The sequence below is a fragment of the Rutidosis leptorrhynchoides genome, chromosome 2, assembly GCF_046630445.1.
Source record: "Rutidosis leptorrhynchoides isolate AG116_Rl617_1_P2 chromosome 2, CSIRO_AGI_Rlap_v1, whole genome shotgun sequence".
Lineage (NCBI taxonomy): Eukaryota > Viridiplantae > Streptophyta > Magnoliopsida > Asterales > Asteraceae > Rutidosis > Rutidosis leptorrhynchoides.
Genome location: NC_092334.1, coordinates 630,300,155 through 630,317,846, shown reverse-complemented (window position 1 = coordinate 630,317,846; position 17,692 = coordinate 630,300,155).

Genomic DNA, 17,692 nt, shown 5'->3' with positions numbered 1-17,692 from the left:
TTATTAATAGATTTATATTATTAATTAGTACTACAAAATTTAATATAATGGATATACATAACAGATATATAAACACGGTTATTAATATATACAGCTATATATATATATATACAAAAATCAGATACATAAATACATACATATATAAAATACGATTATTTATATATATATTATTACATATACAGTAAATTATATATATAATACTGTATTATACATATATATATATATATATATATATATATATATAACAGATAATTACGGATTCTGTTATATATATATCACAATCATGTTTAATTTAATTATCTGATATTTAAAGTCTTGATTTGGTACGAATGGAATCAAAAATTTTAACTTGTTCTTATTGTTTTTCTCCTCTTTCTGTTCCTGATTGCCAAACTGTCGACCCAATTGTTGATACAAAACAAAACTTAACGAATCTAGTACTGTATTAGTATCTCATATACACTTGATATTAGAGTAGACTCGATTGAGTAGATAGAAGAGAAAAGAAAAATAAAATAAACATATAAAGAAACCGTTCACCTCTGTTCTTCCACTTTTTTAGTCAAAATTCGATTTCGAATTGTTTTTCAAAATCCTTAAATTCAGTCGTGCTTGAAATCCTTCACTCAAACTTCCTGTAAAGTTTCAACTTTCAAATTTACGAATTGTGTTCTAATTACAGAGTCAAAGTTTTTATATAAAAAGTCAAACGACCAGTTCATGAAGAAATTCGATTTAGTATTAATGGTTCTTGATCAATTGATGAACTGGGAAGATTCTATGAGCAATTTAGAAACTATTTCATGTAGAAATTTCGGTCTAAAACTCTCTTAATTTCAAAATCAGAATTTGAGTTTATATGGTGTTCATCGTGTATGTTACAGCTATTTTCTTTAAGTTTTTTTTCTGTTTTAATTAATTTAGGTCAAATGGTGGTAGTTACTGGCTGTTAATAAATCCTAAAAATGATTTATAATTTGTTGAGAGAAGGGATTTGATCCCTGGTCGAGTACGATTTTGAGAAGAAAGAGAGGTAAAGGGAAACAGATAGAGTATAGATAAATATAACTCAGATGCTATATAATTTAGAAAAACAGAATGGATCAGTTGGTTGGGAGGATGTGTTAGGTTTCGAGAGGTCTCGGGTTCAATCCCTTCTTGGTGCAATTCTTTTTAAATGGGCTTTCTAAGGTAGTTACATTGTTAATTCTATTATTATTATTATTAATATTATTATTATTGTTATCATTATTATTATTATTATTAATCTGATTATTATTAATGATATTATTATTAGAATCATGAATATTAGTATTGTTATCATTATTATTATAAAGTATTATAATTATTATTATCATGTTTAGATTTGTAAGTGTTGGAAACATTATTAATACTATTATTACTACTAATATAAGTATTAAGATAAAATTTTCACTTATTATGATTATAAATACAAGTATGAATATTATTATTATTATCACTAATAGATGTGTTATTATTATTATTATGATTAGGATCATTATTATTATCATTATTATGAAGATAATACAAGTTATTATTATTTTCATTAATATTAAGTATTAGTAACACTCTTATAACTATTAGTATTATTATTGACAATATCAATATTATTATTACTAATATTATCATTTGTAACAAAGTTATGATTATTATTATTAGTAAATCGTTAATATCAAAACTACCATTTTTAAACAAATAAATATTTGGTACATAAAATATATTTATTATATATACTATACTTATATTAAAACTTCACATAACTATATATATAAAACCTACTAAAATTATTTATATAAACACTTACAAACAACAAATTATCGATTTTAAATATAATATTAAACAAGTATGTATATGAATATGTTAATATAACTATAAAAATATTAACCATTTGAATGAACATACAAATTAAAAATATATGTTATTAATTTAAAATTAATGTAATTAATAAATTTATATGTATATTCATTCGAATACGATTATGTGTATTAACAAATATACAAATGATATAGGTTCGTGAATCCGAGGCTAATCCTGCATTGTTCAATTGTCCAATGTCGTCATATGTATTTTTACTACAAAATACAGTACTGTGAGTTTCATTTGCTCCCTTTTTAAATGCTTTTGCAGTATATATTTTTGGGACTGAGAATACATGCGCTGCTTTTATAAATGTTTTACGAAATAGACACAAGTAATCGAAAACTACATTATATGGTTGGATTATTAAACCGAATATCGCCCCTTCAAGTCTGGTAACCTAAGAATTTAGGGAAATGGCCCCTAATTGACGCCAATCCTAAAGATAGATCTATGGACCTTGACAAGTCCCATTCGGGGTACGAATGCTTTAGTACTTCGAGATTATTATTAAACAGACGAGAGATTCTGTTTGGGGATATTCTATGCATTAAAGTTACATTCGGTTACCAGGTGTTCAACCCATATGAATGATATTTTTGTCTCTATGCATGGGACGTATGTTTATGAGAAATGAAAATCTTGTGGTCTATTAAAATGATGGAAATGATTATTTATGTTAAACTAATGAACTCACCAACCTTTTGGTTGACACTTGAAAGCATGTTTATTCTCAGGTACGAAAGAAATCTTCCGCTGTGCATTTGCTCATTTTATAGATATTACTTGGAGTCATTCATGGCATATTTCAAAAGACGTTGCATTCGAGTCGTCGAGTTCATCAAGATTATTATTAAGTCAATTATAGTTGGATATATTATGAAATGGTATGCATGCCTGTCAACTTTTGATGTAATGAAAGATTGTCTTTTCAAAAACGAATGAAATGTTTGTAAAATGTATCATATAGAGGTCAAATACCTCGCGATGTAATCAACTGTTGTGAATCGTTTATGATCGATATGGACTTCGTCCAGATGGATTAGGACGGGTCTCTACAGTTGGTATCAGAGCGGTGGTCTTAGCGAACTAGGTCTGCATTAGTGTGTATAACTGATAAGTCGTTAGGATGCATTAGTGAGTCTGGACTTCGACCGTGTCTACATGTCAAAAGTTTTTCTTATCATTAGTGTCGAAAATTATTTGCTTATCATCTTTAAAGTCTAGACACGTCTTACTACCTCTATTGCATAGACAGTGTATAGATAAATTCATATCTTAGCGTATCTGTTATTGTTACCTTTGCCTGACAACTTCCGTAGATTCCTCCGTAACTTATGGGATTTTAGTATTATATATGCATATGTAAATTATGTATTGCAGGGTACTAATCTACATCCTATAATCTATTCTTATCGAAAGTCCTTCATCTGATCGTACGAGATGAATCCCTCAACCAGTTCGAATTCCTCGGATTCCGACAGCTATTCCGATATGGAGTTTCATCTATCAGTGTCACCAGAATGAATCAACCAATCAGTCATCCCCAATTCATCTGATGGGTTTGTAGTCGACTTACTCAATGGAGACGCACAGAAGGCGATCCCTTCCACTAACCGAATTCACCTCTTGATGAAGAACCTGAAGCACTTACCGGCGAACCTGTTTGTAATACTATTTTCTCTCTCATTTCCCGAATATCTCGCCAAGATTATATTCTATCTAAAATTCTAAACTTTATTCATTCGCTCGTTCCAACCGACAATCACCCCGGAATAATAGAAGAAGTCAACAAACTTCGCGCTCAAAAAAATAAATTTGGAAAATATGGTGCAAAATGTACCAGCTTTAGCAACATCACCGGCACCAACAGTACCATCAACAATCCATGCCTCAACATCTCATTCTGTACCTCGAGTATAATCATCGTTCTACGTATCGTTCTACATCAATTATCTTCGTTCTTCATGGCGATTAAGTAATCTCTAAATGTTTTAGAGATTAGGTATTCTAGTTCTAACGGTAAACCAAATGAGTTTAAGATCATATTAACTCAATGAATCCATGATTACATCTGAAGACAATATATATGTATATATATTTTCATAAAGATTGTAATTAAAAATTCTTTCGTACAAAGTGTTAATTGTGAAAATATTTTAACGGGTAGGTAATACCCGAGGAGTATTCAGATTTCACATTAATAAGTTACGTTGTACGTTCTTTGAAGCTGATTCAACAGTAATTTACTATCCTACTTACATCCACCGATATACAAATCCGTTCACCACAGAATAACCATATTCATCCAATTTCATATTGGGATTTTGATTTATCAGAATCCAACAAGTGGCATAATGAAGAAAACATTTGACAAAATAAAATTTGTTAGAAATAAACAAATTAACTATGAGAAATTTTGTTAAGAATCCACGCTAACTGTTCCTAGCTAATTGTTCCCAGCTAACTGATTACCCTTTATTTATCGCAATTTACATTCTCGCAATTTTATTTATCATCATTTAATTTCTGTTATTTACTTTACGCACTTTATTTATCGTCATTTAATTTCTGTTATTTATTTTTACGCACTTTAAATGCCGGGACACGTATGCAAGGTTTTGACATATCATATCGACGCATATATATATATATATTATTTGGAATAACCATAGACACTCTATATGCAGTAATGATCGAGTTCTCTATACAGGGTTGAGGTTGATTCTATAATAATATATGTACTTTGAGTTGTGATCGAGTCTGAGACGTATACGGGTCACGATACGTATTAATTAATTTGAATATTATATATTAAACTATATATGAATTATTGGACTGTCAACTGTGGACTATCGACTGTGGACTAATAACATTGGACAATTAAAATGAATTAAAATATTGATTATAATATATGAAACTAAACAATTCTTCAAGTTTGCCACTTGATTTCATCTTAAACCTCATTTGTATCTTGACGATTACAATCTGCGTTCAAACCTTTCATGATTCTTGAAAACATCTCAAACGAGAGGATGAACCAACCACACTTCATCTACGGGAGAAAAGATGGATGCATTTAGTTATGCATCTGAAAAACTCTCAGAAACTGAGTGAACGTTTAACACGTAGTTGTGCTAATTCCTTCAGTGTTATTATTACCCAAAATAACTTGGTAATTCCTTTCAAAGTAGCAAATCTTGTCACAGCTCCAGCAAATCAACTTTGACTTTTCGCTCGAAACAACCTTATTATAACCTTGATTTATATGTGTGCTCTTTTATTGTTACCAGGGAACCTTTTATTATATTTCACCATATTACCAGCAGATGTACCAGCAACCTCGTCGCTCCTTGGTTTAAATCTCTCCGACAAATCACTAAATTTATCTATTGAAGTCTCATCATGTATTCATCCGCATCTTGTAACAAGAATTGCCATACCAATTGCCGGGAATCAGCAAATCTGTATTGTGAGTCTCGCAACGTTTCTACATCAAAAGTTATATGTATACATATAATATTTACCTCTTAGAATTATGATCTTCCATTCTGAAATTCTGAAAAGCACCTAGTCTGCGAATCAATACTCTAAATGTGGAAAAGGCTGAATGAAGCAGCAGAATGTATAGACAACCGTAACAGTCAAAAGTTTGAAATTGGAAAACGGGTTGAGCAAAGTATGAAGGAGGCTATGGACAAATCACAAGGACTAAACCTGCCTTCAAAGAATCCAAATGATTCAATAACTGCTGACGTCATTTACGAATACCTTGCTTCTAACTCCAAACTCTTGCGGACAAATTTTCTTCACCATCCTTTGATATTAGAAATTCCAAGATATCATCGTATCTTTCATTATAAATATCCTCCATATTTCTGAAGATATTTTTATAACTATTCTTATCTGAAATCATTAATCTCTTCGTACTATCAGTGTTACATCATATAGAAACTGTTAGTTTCTATATTCTGTAAACTTTCGAGCTTAAAATATGAATGTTATTGAAGTAATGTTGGGAACTGATGCATGAGTTAGTATAATATAATGACACTTGATCAACGTGATTATATTACAGTAAGTCATGCTGAGTTTCTAATGGAACGTGATGATTCACAAATTATAACGTCATCATGTGTCATGTTACATAACTCTTTCATTCTGATTAACTTCTGAACATATCAAGAAAATATATTCTTGATAGTTCTATTCTCAGTGATTCTGGTAATTTGACAAATCAAATCGTGCCATTACGTTCCTACTTGTTTAGAACAATAAGTTCATTTGAAACTCCATACTTACGAATTCTGGACTACTACTCGCTTTACAAGAGATCGAGAGGAGAATGAAAAGGCAAAGAGCTCCAAAATATAAGAGAAAATATAAAGCCCAATAACAACACGGAGGTTACAAACCGTGGATATTAATACGAATAGCAATATAAAGGCACGGTATAATTAAGAATAGTATTACCCCAAGGTAATAATAGAAGTAAATAGATTTCTTCGATGGTAAATGGAAAAAAAGAATGACAGAAATGATAATTAGGAAAATAACAAGGATTAGAATGGGATTAAGCATTTTTCACAATCTTTTGGATGTATGAACTAAGAAAGAAAGTATAGGAATGGTGAGAATAATGGAACGGAAGAGCTTAATTTATAATAGAAAAATCAGACAGAGTAATCGAGGCAGATCACCGTATTTAATTATAGAGATCTTAATTCCCTTACTCGTCGACGAATCAAATCTTTTAGATTTCGAAAATTTTCTTTAAATCCCTTGAATTCCGGAATTCAACCAAGTCAACGTCAAAAGCTAAGATGCACCTAATTTTCTAAATTCAACCCTGACTACGTCAAAAGCTAAGGCGAATCTTATTTTCCTCTTTGTAATCTTTTGTGATAGCTTCATTAGTGCTCTTCGAATAATCAAATTATTTTATCTGTATTATTCAATAATGATAAAACTCTATTTATCAGCTCATACTCGTCAGGGAAACATATTTATTGTTAGCCATGACGATCTCACTCAAATTTCGGGGCGAAATTTCTTTAACGGGTAGGTACTGTGACGACCCGGAGATTTTCGAACAAATTTAAACTTTAATCTTTATATGAGATCGACACGATAAGCAGAATCTGTAATGTGAGTCTCAAAATCTTTGAACTGTTGATATGGAAAACATTTGACCTTTGACCCTCCTCAACGATTCACGAACAAATGTTAATAACTATTATGATATATATATTGTATTACATATAAAAGATATAAATATTATATGTATTATAGATATAATTATTAAATGATACATAATTTATAATATGTTGCAAGTTATAATACAAATTGTTATTTATATTATTACATTCATTAGTATTATCAACATTAATATTAATATTAATATTAATATTAACATCGGTATTATTAATATTATTGTTTCTAATATGAAATTGGATACATGTGACTTGTTGTATCTTAATTAATACTTGTATTATTATTAAATATTATTATTATCTCTATCAAAATATTTATCATTCTTACATAACATTATTATTATTATTACTTTATCATAATCCTTATTCATATTAGTATTATTATTATTGTTATTATTAATATTATCAAAATTATGTTCTTATTATTATTAGTAATTTTATTAAAATTAATAACAATTACAAGTTTATTAATAGATTTATATTATTAATTTGTACTACAAAATTTAATATAATGGATATACATAACAGATATATAAACACGGTTATTAATATATACAGCTATATATATATATATATATATATATATATATATATATATATATATATATATATATATACAAAAATCAGATACATAAATACATACATATATAAAATACGATTATTTATATATATATTATTACATATACAGTAAATTATATATATAATACTGTATTATACATATATATATATATAACAGATAATTACAGATTCTGTTATATATATATCACAATCATGTTTAATTTAATTATCTGATATTTAAAGTCTTGATTTGGTACGAATGGAATCAAAAATTTTAACCTGTTCTTATTGTTTTTCTCCTCTTTCTGTTCCTGATTGCCAAACTGTCGACCCAATTGCTGATACAAAACAAAACTTAACGAATCTAGTACTGTATTAGTATCTCATATACACTTGATATTAGAGTAGACTCGATTGAGTAGATAGAAGAGAAAAGAAAAATCAAATAAACATATAAAGAAACCGTTCACCTCTGTTCTTCCACTTTTTTAGCCAAAATTTGATTTCGAATTGTTTTTCAAAATTCTTAAATTCCGTTGTGCTTGAAATCCTTCACTCAAACTTCCTGTAAAGTTTCAACTTTCAAATTTATGAATTGAGTTCTAATTACAGAGTCAAAGTTTTTATATAAAAAGTCAAACGACCAGTTCATGAAGAAATTCGAGTTAGTATTAATGGTTCTTGATCAATTGATGAACTGGGAAGATTCTATGAGCAATTTAGAAACTATTTCATGTAGAAATTTTGGTCTAAAACTCTCTTAATTTCAAAATCAGAATTTGAGTTTATATGGTGTACATCGTGTATGTTGCAGCTATTTTCTTTAAGTTTTTTTTTCTATTTTAATTAATTTAGGTCAAATGGTGGTAGTTACTGGCTGTTAATAAATCCTAAAAATGATTTATAATTTGTTGAGAGAAGGGATTTGATCCCTGGTCGAGTACAGTTTTGAGAAGAAAGAGAGGTAAAGGGAAACAGATAGAGTATAGATAAATATAACTCAGATGCTATATAATTGAGAAAAACAGAATGGATCAGTTGGTTGGGAGGACGTGTTGGGTTTCGAGAGGTCTCAGGTTCAATCCCTTCTTGGTGCAATTCTTTTTAAATGGGCTTTCTAAGGTAGTTACATTGTTAATTCTATTATTAGTATTATTAATAATATTATTATTATTGTTATCATTATTATTATTATTATTAATCTGATTATTATTAATGATATTATTATTAGATTCATGAATATTAGTATTGTTATCATTATTATTATTATTATTATTGCTATTAAAAGTATTATAATTATTATTATCATGTTTAGATTTGTAAGTGTTGGAAACATTATTAATACTATTATTACTACTTATATAAGTATTATGATAAAATTTTCACTTATTATGATTATAAATACAAGTATGAATATTATTATTATTATCACTAATGTAGTGACCTGAACTTTTCCATGTTTATATATATATATATATATATATATATATATATATATATATATATATATATATATATATATATATATATATATATATATATATATATTAAATGAAATTGTTATTTACATGATTAAGTGTTTCCAACATGTTAAGCAATCAAACTTGTTAAGACTTGATTAATTGAAATAGGTTTCATATAGACAATTGACCACCCAAGTTGACCGGTGATTCACGAACGTTAAAACTTGTAAAAACTATACGATGACATATATATGGTTATATATATAGTTAACATGATTTTATTATAAGTATGTATCTCATTAGGTATTTTAACAATGAGTTATATACATAAAAAAAAATGAGACTATTAATTTAAGAAACTCGAAAACGATATATATAACGATTATCGTTATAACAACGTCTTACTAGGTACATATGAATCATATTAAGATATTGATACACTTGGTTAATTATGTTAAATGATAAGTAAATATATTATTAAGTGTATTAACAATGAAATACGTATTTAAAAATAAGACTACTAACTTAATGATTTCGAAACGAGACATATATGTAACGATTATCGTTGTAACGAAATTTAACTGTATATATATCATACTAAGATATATTATATATCATAATATCATGATAATATAACAATTTAACATCTCATTTGTTATAATAAACAATGGGTTAACAACATTCAACAAGATCATTAACCTAAAGGTTTCAAAACAACATTTACATGTAACGACTAACGATGACTTAACGACTCAGTTAAAATGTATATACATGTAGTGTTTTAATATGTATTCATACACTTTTGAAAGACTTCAAGACACTTATCAAAATACTTCTACTTAACAAAAATGCTTACAATTACATCCTCGTTCAGTTTCATCAACAATTCTACTCGTATGCACCCGTATTCGTACTCGTACAATACACAGCTTTTAGATGTATGTACTATTGGTATATACACTCCAATGATCAGCTCTTAGCAGCCCATGTGAGTCACCTAACACATGTAGAAACCATCATTTGGAAACTAGCATGAAATATCTCATAAAATTACAAAAATATGAGTAATCATTCATGACTTATTTACATGAAAACAAAATTACATATCCTTTATATCTAATCCATACACCAACGACCAAAAACACCTACAAACACTTTCATTCTTCAATTTTCTTCATCTAATTGATCTCTCTCAAGTTCTATCTTCAAGTTCTAAGTGTTCTTCATAAATTCCAAAAGTTCTAGTTTCATAAAATCAAGAATACTTCCAAGATTGCAAGTTTACTTCCAAGTTTTCTAAATCCATTCCAAGTAATCATCCAAGATCAAAAAACCTTTGTTACTTACAGTAGGTTATCTTTCTAATACAAGGTAATAATCATATTCAAACTTTAATTCAATTTCTATAACTATAACAATCTTATTTCGAGTGGAAATCTTACTTGAAATTGTTTTCGTGTCATGATTCTGCTTCAAGAACTTTCAAGCCATCCAAGGATCCTTTGAAGCTAGATCTATTTTTCTCATTTCCAGTAGGTTTATCCAAGGAAATTGAGGTAGTAATGATGTTCATAACATCATTCGATTCATACATATAAAGCTATCTTATTCGAAAGTTTAAACTTGTAATCACTAGAACATAGTTTAGTTAATTCTAAACTTGTTCGCAAATAAAAGTTAATCCTTCTAATTTGACTTTTAAAATCAACTAAACACATGTTCTATATCTATATGATATGCTAACTTAATGATTTAAAACCTGGAAACACGAAAAACACCGTAAAACCGGATTTACGCCGTCGTAGTAACACCGCGGGCTGTTTTGGGTTAGTTAATTAAAAACAATGATAAACTTTGATTTAAAAGTTGTTATTCTGGGAAAATGATTTTTATTATGAACATGAACCTATATCCAAAAATTATGGTTAAACTCAAAGTGGAAGTATGTTTTCTAAAATGGTCATCTAGACGTCGTTCTTTCGACTGAAATGACTACCTTTACAAAAATGACTTGTAACTTATTTTTCTGACTATAAACCTATAATGTTTCTGTTTAGATTCATAAAATAGAGTTCAATATGAAACCATAGCAATTTGATTCACTCAAAACGGATTTAAAATGAAGAAGTTATGGGTAAAACAAGATTGGATAATTTTTTCTCATTTTAGCTACGTGAAAATTGGTAACAAATCTATTCCAACCATAACTTAATCAACTTGTATTGTATATTATGTAATCTTGAGATACCATAGACACGTATACAATGTTTCGACCTATCATGTCGACACATCTATATATATTTCGGAACAACCATAGACACTCTATATGTGAATGTTGGAGTTAGTTATACAGGGTTGAGGTTGATTCCAAAATATATATAATTTGAGTTGTGATCAATACTGAGATACGTATACACTGGGTCATGGATTGATTCAAGATAATATTTATCAATTTATTTCTTTACATCTAACTGTGGACAACTAGTTGTAGGTTACTAACGAGGACAGCTGACTTAATAAACTTAAAACATCAAAATATATTAAAAGTGTTGTAAATATATTTTGAACATACTTTGATATATATGTATATATTGTTATAGGTTCGTGAATCAACCAGTGGCCAAGTCTTACTTCCCGACGAAGTAAAAAATCTGTGAAAGTGAGTTATAGTCCCACTTTTAAAATCTAATATTTTTGGGATGAGAATACATGCAGGTTTTATAAATGATTTACAAAATAGACACAAGTACGTGAAACTACATTCTATGGTTGAATTATCGAAATCGAATATGCCCCTTTTTATTAAGTCTGGTAATCTAAGAATTATGGAACAGACACCCTAATTGACGTAAATCTTAAAGATAGATCTATTGGGCCTAACAAACCCCATCCAAAGTACCGGATGCTTTAGTACTTCGAAATTTATATCATATCCGAAGGGTGTCCCGGAATGATGGGGATATTCTTATATATGCATCTTGTTAATGTTGGTTACCAGGTGTTCACCATATGAATGATTTTTATCTCTATGTATGGGATGTGTATTGAAATATGAAATCTTGTGGTCTATTGTTACGATTTGATATATATAGGTTAAACCTATAACTCACCAACATTTTTTGTTGACGTTTAAAGTATGTTTATTCTCAGGTGAATACTAAGAGCTTCCGCTGTTGCATACTAAAATAAGGACAAGATTTGGAGTCCATGCTTGTTTGATATTGTATAAAAACTGCATTCAAGAAACGTATTTTGATGTAACATATTTGTATTGTAAACCATTATGTAATGGTCGTGTGTAAACAGGATATTTTAGATTATCATTATTTGACAATCTACGTAAAGCTTTTAAACCTTTATTGACGAAATAAAGGTTATGGTTTGTTTTAAAAATGAATGCAGTCTTTGGAAAAACGTCTCATATAGAGGTCAAAAACCTCGCAACGAAATCAATTAATATGGAACGTTTTTAATCAATAAGAACGGGACATTTCAGTTGGTATCCGAGCGTTGGTCTTAGAGAACCAGAATTTTGCATTAGTGTGTCTTATCGAGTTTGTTAGGATGCATTAGTGAGTCTGGACTTCGACCGTGTTTACTTGAAAAATGATTGCTTAACAAATTTTGTTGGAAACTTTATATTTTTAACATGTGAATATTATGTGATATATTAATCTCTTAACGTGTTTGATATTATGTGATAGATGTCTACCTCTAATACAAGTCCCATTGACTCACCTAATAATAATGAAGAGTCAAATGTAATTTGGAATGATTCGTGGACTGATTCACAAGTTTTCGAAGAGGAACCGGAAGAAGAATCGGAACCGGAAGAAGAATCGGAACCGGAGGAGGAGGAACCGGAAGAAGAAATAGAACCGGTGGGGGAAATAATAAAACGGTTAAGTAAAAGAAAATCCTCAACCAACCGACCAAGGTTAATTATGGTCAACAGTGTTTCCGCCAAGGAAGCAAAATATTGGGAGGATTACCAATTCTCTGATGAATCGGATCCCGACGAGGATTCCGATGATGTTATAGAAATTACCCCAACTGAATATAAAAAGGCAAAAGAGAACAATAAGGGAAAGGGCATAAAAATAGAGAAATCTAATTCCAACCCCGATGAACTTTATATGTATCGTCAACACCCGTATTTCTTAAGTTGTAACAATAACCCGGGAACCTCTAAACCACCAGGTTTTTCTAGACCAATGTGGAAAACGAAGGCTCGTATTAGGGGAACATCACATATCCCTAAAAACTTAGCAAAAAGAACTAAGTTCGAAAAAGAAGAAACAAGTGAGTCGGAATAAGATAGTTGTATTTGTGCGGTGTAATATATGTAATATAGTGTGCTTATGCTTTACGATATATGTAAAAATTGCTTGTATTAATAAGTATCTTTTATGAATTTAACTCTTGTCTATTTTACAGTATAAAAACACAAAATGGATAGACAACCCAATATTTTAGAGGACTTACCCGGAGACATGATTGATGAAATCTTGTCTAGAGTCGGTCAGAATTCCTCGGCACAACTATTTATGGCAAAATCAGTTTGTAAGACATTCGAAGAACGTTCCAAGAATGCCTTGGTTTATAAGAGACTTTCATTTGAAAGATGGGGGATATCACATTGGGAAACCCATAAGTTACGATGTGTTTACTTTGACCCATATATTGCGGGGAACCCAAGTGCTATTTTACGCAACGGGTTAAGAAATTATTTTGACTCAATGTATCCGAACATAGGACTTCATGATTTAGAAAAAGCGGCTAACAAGCAACATAAAGAAGCATGCTATGCTTACGGGTTAGTAATGTTCGCTTCTCACCAAAGTGAGAAAAAGAACATCGGGCTACAACTATTAAACAAAACGTTCCCACAAGTGACGGAGTCGGTAATTGGGGTAAGAAATGAGGTTTTTAGGTTATTACGAGACTGTTGGTCATTACATAACCTTCGTCCATTTGACGACGTTACAACACGTTGTCATACTATCGGTCACAACGGTTACGTTCCACAAGACCAAGGATGGGAAGTGGTATTAGTAAAACCAGAATGCATGACTTGTTTCTGGACGTATGAATTACGTGTCTTTGTTGCCTTTGCTGAACGCCTTATTTATTAACTAGAATTATCTTAACAACTACTTTGTATCAAAGTTTTATGTGCTATATTTCATGCTATATGTAAAATAGCGGTATTGTAAGTTTGCAAGCTATTGTATAAAGGTTTGAATATGATATATATTTTTTTGTGATTAGTTTTTCATATAGAATTGTAGTAGTTAAAATGGTATGTTAGCTACTAAGTATGAACTTAACGGGTAGGTACTACCCGAATTAAAGAGTATAAAACGCTAATATGAAGAAAGAGCTTTTATAAATAAGTTCATATTACGCTACGAAATACTATTGACTACTCTTGATATTCTATATGATTAACTCGTTTCATTTGACTATTTTGAAGGAAATGGCACCGACTACTCGACACACCTTGAATATGAGTGAAGAGGAATTTCGTGCCTTTCTTGCTTCAAACATAGCCGCAGTACAGGCCGCGCTACATACCAACAATAACCTTGGATCTAGCAGTACAGGAAATCGTGTAGGATGCACCTACAAAGAATTCACTGCCTGCAAACCTTTGGAATTTGATGGAACCGAAGGACCGATCGGATTGAAACGGTGGACCGAGAAGGTCGAATCGGTGTTTGCCATAAGTAAGTGTACTGAAGAGGACAAAGTGAAGTACGCTACGCATACCTTCACAGGTTCTGCGTTAACATGGTGGAATACCTATCTAGAGCAAGTGGGACAAGATGATGCTTACGCACTACCGTGGTCAGCATTCAAGCACTTGATGAACGAGAAGTACCGTCTCAGAACCGAGGTCAATAAGCTCAAGACAGAACTTAGAGGGTTACGAACCCAAGGATTTGATATTACCATGTATGAAAGACGATTCACAGAATTATGCCTATTTTGTCCGGGAGCGTTCGAAGATGAGGAAGAGAAGATCGACGCGTTTGTGAAAGGATTACCGGAAAGAATCCAAGAAGATATAAGTTCACACGAGCCCGCCTCCATACAACAGGCATGTAGAATGGCTCACAAACTAGTGAACCAGATTAAGGAAAGAATTAAAGAACAGACGACTGAAGAGGCCAATGTGAAGCAAGTCAAAAGAAAGTGGGAGGAAAACGGTGATAAGAATCACCAATACAACAACAACAGCAATTACAACAATAATCACAACAACTATCCCAACAATCGCAACATCAATCGCAACTACAACAAATGGCCCAACAACAACAACAACAATAACAACAACAACAACAACAACAACAACAGCAACTACAACAATCATCCCAACAACAATAATAACCGTAACAACAACAACAATCAGAAGCAGCTATGCCAAAGGTGTGAAAAGTATCACTCGGGGTTCTGCACTAAATTTTGCAACAAGTGTAAAAGAAATGGTCATAGCGCGGCGAAGTGTGAGGTCTACGGACCAGGGGTTAACAGAACGAAAGGAACAAATGGCGTCAGAACGAGTAATGGCGGAGCAAGTAGTGTCGGAGCAAGTTATGCCAATGTAGTTTGTTATAAATGTGGAAAACTGGGCCACATTATTAGAAATTGCCCGAACCAGGAGAACACGAATGGACAAGGCCGCGAAAGAGTTTTCAATATTAATGCGGCAGAGGCACAGGAAGACCCGGAGCTTGTTACGGGTACGTTTCTTATTGACAATAAATCTGCTTACGTTTTATTTTATTCGGGTGCGGATAGAAGCTATATGAGTAGAGATTTTTGTGCTAAATTAAGTTGTCCATTGACGCCGTTGGATAGTAAATTTTTACTCGAATTAGCAAACAGTAAATTAATTTCAGCAAATAATATATGCCGGAATCGAGAAATTAAACTGGGTAGCGAAATATTTAAGATTGATTTGATACCAGTAGAGTTAGGGAGTTTTGATGTAATAGTTGGCATGGACTGGCTGAAGAAGGTGAAAGCAGAGATCGTATGTTATAAAAATGCAATTCGCATTATACGAGAAGAAGGAGAACCCTTAATGGTGTACGGAGAAAAGGGCAACATGAAGCTACATCTTATTAGTAATTTGAAGGCACAAAAACTAATAAGAAAAGGTTGCTATGCTGTTCTAGCACACGTCGAGAAAGTACAAACTGAAGAAAAGAGCATCAATGATGTTCCCATTGCAAAAGAATTTCCCGATGTATTTCCGAAAGAATTACCGGGACTACCTCCACATCGATCAGTTGAATTTCAAATAGATCTTGTACCAGGAGTTGCACCAATAGCTCGTGCTCCTTATAGACTCGCACCCAGCGAGATGAAAGAACTGCAAAGCCAACTGCAAGAACTATTAGAACGTGGTTTCATTCGACCAAGCACATTACCATGGGGAGCTCCTGTTTTGTTTGTCAAGAAGAAGGATGGTACATTTAGGTTGTGTATTGACTACAGAGTTGAACAAACTTACCATCAAAAACTGTTATCCACTGCCGAGAATTGACGACTTATTTGATCAACTACAAGGCTCGTCGGTTTATTCGAAGATCGATTTACGTTCTGGATATCATCAAATGCGAGTAAAGGAGGATGATATTCCAAAAACTGCTTTTAGGACGCGTTATGGTCATTACGAGTTTATGGTTATGCCGTTTGGATTGACTAACGCACCAGCTGTGTTCATGGACCTTATGAACCGAGTGTGTGGGCCATATCTTGGCAATTTTGTCATTGTTTTCATCGATGACATACTTATTTACTCAAAGAATGATCAAGAGCACGAAGAACATTTGAGAAAAGTGCTAGAAGTATTGAGGAAAGAAAAACTGTACGCTAAGTTTTCAAAGTGTGCATTTTGGTTGGAAGAAGTTCAATTCCTCGGTCACATAGTGAACAAAGAATATATCCAGGTGGACCCGACAAAGATCGAAACCGTTAAAAAGTGGGAAACCCCAAAAACTCCGAAGCATATACGTCAATTTTTAGGATTGGCTGGTTACTACAGAAGATTCATCCAAGATTTCTCCAAAATAGCAAAACCCTTGACTGCATTAACGCATAAAGGGAAGAAATTTGAATGGAAGGATGAACAAGAGAAGGCGTTTCAATTATTGAAGAAAAAGCTAACTACGGCACCTATATTGTCATTGCCTAAAGGGAATGATGATTTTGTGATTTATTGTGACGCATCAAAGCAAGGTCTCAGTTGTGTATTAATGCAACGGACGAAGGTGATTGCTTATGCGTCTAGACAATTGAAGATTCACGAGCAAAATTATACGACGCATGATTTGGAATTAGGCGCGGTTGTTTTTGCATTAAAGACTTGGAGGCACTACTTATATGGGGTCAAAAGTATTATATATACCGACCACAAAAGTCTTCAACACATATTTAATCAGAAACAACTGAATATGAGGCAGCGTAGGTGGATTGAATTGTTGAATGATTACGACTTTGAGATTCGTTACCACCCGGGGAAGGCAAATGTGGTAGCCGACGCCTTGAGCAGAAAGGACAGAGAACCCA